We start from the raw sequence: 8642 nt of genomic DNA on the forward strand, positions 1-8642 counted from the left end.
AGAAGACAGACATTGAGGTGCTGGAATGTGTCCAGAGAAGGGCAACAAAGCCCGTGAGGGGTCTAGAGCACAAGTCTCACGAGGAGCCGATGAGAGGACTGGGGTTGTTTCGGCTGGGGAAGAGGATGCTCAGGGGAGACCTTATGGCTCTCTACAACTACCTGAAAGGAGGTTGTAGCGAGGTGGGGGTGGGTCTCTTCTCCCAAGTACCAGGAGACTGGACAAGAGGAAGTGGCCTTAAGTTGCGCCAGGGGGGGTTTCGATTGGGTATTAGGAAAAAATGTTGACACTGAAAAGGGTTGTCAAGCATTGGAAGAGGCTGCCCAGGGAAGTGGTTGGGTCCCCGTCCCTGGAGGTATTTAAAAGACGTGTAGATGTGCTGCTCAGGGACATGGCTGGCAGAGTTAGGTTGATGGTTAGACTCTTAAAGCATCTCAAAGGTCTCTTCCAGCCAAAACAATTCTGTGATTCTGTTCTAGATTCAGCTTGCCATCAACCCAGACCCCCACATCTCTTGCCCCACAGATGCTCTCCAGCCATATGGGCAATCAATCTATATGGGCAATGCATCGCTGAGTGTAAGGTTAGAGGAATGTAAGGAATGTTATACTTTCTGTTCTGGTTTCTTGTATAATATAATCCTAAAAATTTAATCAGATTATATGTGCATTAAGTGAAATAACTCCTGTACAAAAATCTTCACTCATAAATACAATCTAGGTAAGATCTTCACCTGCATATCCTTTTCTGCGACTCATATTTTTCCTCAAATTTATTGTCCATTGACCCTTAAGAACAATTTGAGTCCTTTGAATAGTACTTTAATTTTGAGAAAATGTTGAATTCCTTTCAAGTCCTGAACTGTTACTTATGCTACCCATTAGACACCAGTAAAGGCAAAAATAACTCGATGTGTTAGTGTTAAGTCATAGCCTTTGACATCAAGAACACTTGTCTGGTAAGTCTACATCTTTAAGCGTTGTCCTGGAATAAGATGCCTTGTTGAGATGGCAACATTTTGCACTGTGTCTCCAGATCAGCCAATACTTTAGTGATTCTAACTATGTGCAATATTTATGGTTTTGTCAAGAATTCAGAATGTTTCTTTTACATGAAAAACTGTCACGCAAACTCAGAAAAGCTTTTCCTGAAATGAAGGGAGAAAGGAAATTATAATCTCCTCAGTCAAAAAAACAAGAGGGATGAAGTCTAGCAACTGCCATATACCCTTTACTTTGTTTACATAGAGACTACAGGACATGATATACCCTACTTAGTTTCTGTGCCAAATTAATTAGAACTAAAGGATCATAAAAATATGCTGATAATTAGAAATTTTGGAAAGAATCTGATCTGGCAAAATCTAATCCTCAAATAATTTAACTCCAGTACCACTCTGTTGATTCCATTAAGTTACCTCTGATTTACCCTTAACATAAAGCATAGGACAATTGATGTCTTCTATTAAATGGGATGTTTTATTTTTAATGAAGAGAGGTTACTTCCTGCTTGAGGATTACAACTCAATTTATGCCCCATGCTATTCCACTGATGTCAGCAGATAAAACAGAGTGTGACCATCCTGTACCTTTGTAGAACTGATTTTATTTTTAAAAAGTGAAGCTAATAGCAGTCCTATTGCACCACTTTTATTTTATTGAATTATATTTTTCCTCTCTCATATTCTGTAAATTGCCTGTCTTCTTAAATTGTACATTTTGGTGTTAGATATATTTGTTTATACAACAGGTATCACAAAGCATCCCTCTATAGACAGTCCTGTAGACTGCTTGGACATTAAGAAAAGTCACTCATGCAAATATGGAACAGAGCCACAAACAGTACTAGATAATGTGGGAAAATTAGTGTTCAAATGTTCCTTCCCATTCCTGCTCATGTGTATCCACCCTGTTGTGTTTGTTTCTGTTCATCTCTTGCCATTTCTCCTGAGGTGCCACAAGCAGTCACAGACACATGGAGTGTATGAGAAACCATCTGTACTAAGTGGAAGCATCAGGAGCATTTTCATCATGATCTAAAGATGATTTAGAGCTGTTATTTCAGATAAGAAAGGGTAATGGACCTAATGCACTACCTTGATATTCACTATATTTTCTATTCTAATTATCACGAGGCCTGGGACATGTTTGACATGAAATAAAGACTGAGAAAAAAAACCAAAAAAAACCCCAACAAACAAAAAAAAAACCCAAGCAAAAAGCACTGCAAAGTGTTGAGAGGGTTTTATATTATTTTCAGGGTAGTATAGCTTTATCTGTTAAGAAGATTGGTCTCATGCCACCAGACCTGACTATTCATGGATGTGTATTTAAATGGAAGGAAAGAGAGCTCAGCACCAGAGCAATATATTTCCAAGCGACCCAAATTTTTGAACCTTCTTACAAGACTGCAGAAAAAAAGAACAGTATACAAACATACCTCTGAGGTTTACATTACCACGGTGTAACCACGGTGCATGTAGCTTTGTATTTGTAATGATTGCTTTGGTACCATACCTATAAATCCTAACAAATCCATTTGTGCAGGGGCAAAGGCCATTGGTGAAGCAGAATTTTATATTATGTTACAGAAAATTCATGTTATATTGTCATAGAAGCTTCAGGTTTGTTCTCAGTTTTGCTTTTTTCCCTTAAATTGAGTTTAGATTGAAAACTACTGTGTTCTGTAGCTGTAAGAAATATAACAGCACCTGAGTTACTGCTTGGCTATACCAGCATAACCAAGAGCATAGTTTGTTCACTGGCTATAATTTACAGTCAATTAACCGTCAACATGCTGAACTTCAGTTAGAACTCTGACAAGATCTCACTTTCTTAAAGCATTAAGTCATAAGGACTTTCTTCAGAAGCAACACGAGGCACAGAAAAAGGTAATTTCCTGAAAAACTGTGCATTGAGTCTTCTGATCCCTAACATGATCCACATTATGGAAGCAAAAGCTGGCCTCTCTCACTGATATGTCTGTGGGAAAAAAAGGATATATGTAATCAAAATTCCACTACTAACAAAGTTTCTTTTGTTGGAGAAAAAAAAAATGCTCTTTTTGCCTAAATTTAAAATGTTAATCTGTTTGGTGTAAGCCTGTACTTACCTGTCATCTTATTCTATCCCAGAATTTCAGTATTTTCTCACTAATCTGCTCTTTCAGAGAGAAGGAGAATCAGATACTGATATCCCTTTCCTGCAGATATCATTATCAAGCAAGAAATCTGTCTCATCTCCTCATCTCTAACAGATGCCAGATTTCCTATAGCTTTGTGGGGAGCTTCAAGACCTCTGTATTTTCACCAGAAATCCCCATCAAAATCGGAGAAGCCATCCCTGTTACCAGATTATAACACAGAAAATCTTCTCTGTTCCCCATTAAAGCTGTCAAGAGAGAAGATGAAGAAACATAAATGAACTATCAGGAGGTCATGACAGGATTGTCTTCATAAAAGAAAGCCTTGTTTGACAACATGAGCATCTTTGTTGAGCTCAGGAAGCCTCTTCTGAAGTGATTGTCTCCACTTGGTTCACATAGCAAACTAACCTTGAACTGTGTGAACTCAATTTCTTTAGATAAAGCTAAGCCAGGAGAGTTGCTCTGCAAGCAAACCTAAAATTCCCTTCTACGTCTGGATATTCAGTCTATGAGATGAGACTAGGAACACTCCAGAATACAAAAAGTGTATAATATTGATATCCTATTAGAATTTTTATTTATTTATTTGGTGGTGGGGAATCTCCATCCTTAAAGATATTTAAAACAACCATAAAAGTTACTTAGCAGCCTGATCTATATGGACCTGCTTTGAGCAGGATGCTGGACTAGGTGACCTCCAGACACCACATCAAATCTAAATAATCCTGTGATTCTTTATTTTGCCCAACAGATTAAGTTCTGTTGGTCTGTTCTGCTTGACAGAAATAGCCTTTGTAGTCTTCAAGGGCTTCACTGTGTGCTGGCAGAAGCTTCATCACAAGAATGATCTTGCATAACTTATAGGTATAGCAAAGATTTTAGATGCAGTAAATTATCAAAGTGTAGTAAATGTCAGAACTGACAAAAGAGAGAAATTTGAGAAGTTGAGACAGGATAGAGTCAAAGGAATCATAAGGGACAGCACTATGTTCCGCTAAACTTTTTATGAAATTAGCATCCAAATTTTTCTGGACTTATCCCAAAACAGAATGAATCAAAATTTTCAAGTCCGTCTTTTCTTGCCTTATAGAACCATAGAATCTTCAAGGTTGGAAAGGACCTTTGATATCATCGAGTCCAACCATACACACACAAAAAAAACCCCTACAATCTCTGTCACTAGAGCATGCCCTGAAGTGCCAAATCTACACATTTCTTAAATACCCCTAGGGATGGTGACTCAACTGCCTCCCTGGGCAGGCTGTTCCAGTGCCTGACCACTCTTTCAGTAAAGTAATTCTTGGTCTCCAGACCCCTCACCAGCCTGGTAGCTCTCCTCTGGACATGTTCCAGCACTTCAATGTCCCTCTTGTACAGAGGGGCCCAGAACTGAACACAGTACTCGAGGTGAGGCCTCACCAGTGCCAAGTACAGAGGCACGATCATTTCCCTGCTCCTGCTGGCTACGCTGTTCCTGATACAAGCCAGAATGCTGTTGGCCTTCTTGGCCACCTGGGCACACTGCTGGCTCATGTTAAGCCGGCTGTCAACCAACACCCCCAGGTCCTTTTCTGCCGAGCAGCTTTCCAGCCACTCTGCCCCAAGCCTGTAGTGTTGCTTGGGGTTGTTGTGACCGAAATGCAGGACCCGGCACTTGGCCTTATTAAACCTCATACTGTTGGCCTTGGCCCATCGATCCAGCCTGTCCAGGTCCCTCTGTAGAGCCTTCCTACCCTCAAGCAGATCAACACTCCCACCTAGTTTGGTGTCGTCTGCAAACTTACTGAGGGTGCACTCAATCCCCTCACACAAATCATTGATAAAGATATTAAACAAAACTGGCCCCAAAACTGAGCCCTGAGGGACACCACTGGTGACCAGCCACCAAGAGGATTTCACCCCATTAATCACAACTCTCTGGGCACGGCCATACAGCCAGTTTTTAACCCAGCGAAGAGTACACTTGTCTATGCCATGATTCGCCAGCTTCTCCAGGAGAATGCTGTGGGGGACGGTGTCAAAGGCCTTACCAAAGTCCAGGTAGACAACGTCCACAGCCTTCCCTGCATCCAGAAGGCGGGTCACATGGTCATAGAAAGAGATCAGGTTGGTTAAGCAGGATCTCCCTTTCCTAAACCCATGCTGGCTGGCCCTGATCCCTTGACTGCCCTGCACTTGCCATGAGAGCTCACTCGAGACGATCCTCTCCATGATCTTTCCTAGTATCAAGGTCAGGCTGACAGGCCTGTAGTTCCCCGGATCCTCCTTCTGACCTTTCTTGTAGATGGGCGTCACATTAGCCACCCTCCAGTCATCTGGTATGTCCCCTGTTGACCAAGACTGTTGATAAATGATTGAGAGGGGCTTGGTGAGCTCTCCCGCCAGCTCCCCGAGTACTCTTGGGTGAATCCCATCCAGCCCCATAGACTTATGTGTGTCTAAGTGCAGAAGCAGATCATTGACTACTTCCTCCTAGATTAAGGGTGGGTTGTTCTGCTCCCCATCCTTATCTTCCAGCTCAGGAGGCTGAGCACCCTAGGGATAGCTGGTCTGACTATTGAAGACGGAGGCAAAGAAGGCATTAAATATCTCAGCCTTCTCCTCGTCCTTGGTTGCAACTTTCCCCCCTGCATCCAGTAAGGGATGGAGGTTCTCCTGGGCTCTCTTTTTGTTGATGTATTTATAAAAACTTTTTTTGCTGTCCTTCAATCTTAGTAAATCAGTTTGTAAAAGGCTATTCAGTCTTTACTCATATCTGTCATTATTATGGATTCAAAATCTACCTTTAGAACAGTGAATAGTATCTTGTTAGTGAATTTTTAAAATATGCATTTTTAATCACAACAATATTCAACATGCTTGAAGCTTTTAATTCATTTATTTTGTTGTGCCTTCACTCAATGCAATGTACTTGATGTTCTGTGGCTCCACATTCATCTCACACACAAATAGATATATTTATTTGAGAATCAGCTATTTTGTTATGAATTTGAAACACAGTGAACAATACTTATGAGGAGCAGCTGCGGGATCTGGGGCTGTTTAGCCTGGAGAAAAGAAGGCTGAGGGAAAACCTTATCTCTCTCTACAACTATCTGAAGGGAGGTTGTAGCCAGGTGGGGGTTGGTCTCTTCTCCTAAGTAACAAGTGACAAGACAAGAGGAAACAACATCAAGTAGTGCCAGGGGAGGTTTAGATTAGATATTAGAAGAAATTTCTTCACCGAAAGTGTTGTCAAGCATTGGAACAGGCTGCCCAGGGAAGTGGTAGAGTCACCATCGCTAAAGATATTTAAAAGACGTGTAGACATGGTGCTTAGGCACATGGTTTAGTGGTGAACTTGGAAGCATTAGGTTAATGGTTGGACTTGATGATCTTAAAGGTCCTTTCCAACCTAAATGATTCTATGATTCTATATTGGTGCATTTGACTGAAAGGTTTTGAACACCTCATTAACAAAAATGATGCCAAATGTTCCTGGCAATCTCAAAGAAAATAAACAATAATTTTATCATAATTATTCACTTATTTTATTGACTATTTCTTGAGAGTATTCAAAATTTTTGAGGTATGGAAATGTAACAGCTCCCGTCCTGAGGAATTTGAAGTTATTCAAAACCAAATGCAATAACTGTTTGATTAGGAAAGTTATAGTGATTTCAACATAGTCATCTCAAGTAACTCTCCCTACAAAATTAAAGTTAAATTAAGATAAATGAAACAGGATAACAGGTTAATGAATCTTTGATGTGCAATTGTGAAATTACACAAAAGATCCAACTAAACAATAAAGTCCATACTGAACTCTCATGTTACAAAGATGCTCAGTTGGAGTCTGGTGTGTCGCATGGATTCAGCCCAGCTACACATTGCACAAATGTTCACTCAGGGAGACTGAGCTGCAGACACACAAATTTACAGGAAAAAAATTGAGGGCAAGGAAAATATTACCAGACTGTTTACATGAGGAAAGTGATATGAAATATATGATTTCCTTGTGCTTCTCATTATTTTTTAGCTTAAAAGATTGCTGTTCATTTTGAAGTTCCTAACGTACTTTTCTCTGTGAGGTCCTTTCCTTTGTAAAATTTACCTTTGTAAAATCTTCAAAATGTGAACCAAGTCTATTTATAACATCTAGTGTTGGTGCATATTTAAATTAGAAGGGAGTCTGTATCCTCCCTTTTCTCCTGTAATGCAAGAAAAGTTCTTTGCTGCAATTCATGTCCATCTCATCTCTGCAACAGATGTGATTTATATAGATTACTTATCCAAACCTCAGATAAGCAAAAAAATATAAAAGCTGTTATAGCTCTAATGAAATCCCACAGTCCTGGGAGAAGCAACTTTTCATATTGGATGACCTGTAGGCTTATTGAGTATGCAATTGAGTTTTTTTGTTCTTGTTTTGCATTTTTTTTTCCATATCATTCTTCTCCAACAGTGAATGTGAACACAGCAGAGAATCTACAACAACCGAAAGGATGCCTTAACCACAAAGGCATTGAACAGAGTCAGAGTATGTAACTACACAGACCAAGACAATGCCTGGTGTTTGGAAAAAAAGGTTGACAGAATTGCAATTGGTAACTCCCATGTACAAGAGTTTCCAAGCATCAGCAAAAGACATACGAGTTACACAAAGAGGACAGAAGGAGGAGCTCTGGCTCAAAGGAATTGGTTATCTGAACAAGAAAAAAAGCTGTGGAAGGTCTTCAGTGGTCAGCTGCACCAGTATGTTTGTGCTCAAACAGACTACCAGGTCACTGCTGTTCAAATTCTCAGACAGAGTTTTAGAAACTGAAAGAATTGAAGAAGTCCCGGTCTTAAGGTATTGCAACAGCAAGTACAAAATCAAACTTTCAATGGATATTTCCAAAGAGGTCCCCAGCGCAAAAAGAAGAAATGGATTTCCTGCCATTCAACAGCAGAAGCCTACTACAGACACCTGTAACCTGTGAATATGAGAGTGGCAAAAGTGAAAGAAGGCTCAGACACACTAAGTTTACTTTTTAAAAAAAGCCATCCCCTACATTTGCAATACCAAAATGTTGTCTTTTAGGTTAACACATATGGGAACAAATATAGTCACAGCCTGGGGCAAGAACAGTTGCAAAGGGCAAGGCTGGCTTTTCCTTTTGTTCAAAAGCACAGTCAGGAAAGGAATAACAACCAAAGTGACTGGCTTTCCCTTTCTCTTAATGGCTTTACTGAACAGATAGAAAACACATTTTCACACAGAGCAGCACAAAGTGCTGCTCTGTAGTACTTGGATATTAACTGTTACTATGAATGCGATGCCTACATAAAGCAGCAGCATTTGAAAAATATTTGCTGCCTGATTTTTCATTCTTCATATAAATATTGCCTGAGCAATTTTTACTTCAACACTTATTTACCGTAACTTCTATTTTCATCATAACTTTGTGAAGTGCTGAAAGTTCACTAAACACACCAACCTTTTTCCCCATATCAACCAAAATTAATAAAAACATGCC

The sequence above is a fragment of the Rissa tridactyla genome, chromosome 2, assembly GCF_028500815.1.
Source record: "Rissa tridactyla isolate bRisTri1 chromosome 2, bRisTri1.patW.cur.20221130, whole genome shotgun sequence".
Classification (NCBI taxonomy): domain Eukaryota; kingdom Metazoa; phylum Chordata; class Aves; order Charadriiformes; family Laridae; genus Rissa; species Rissa tridactyla.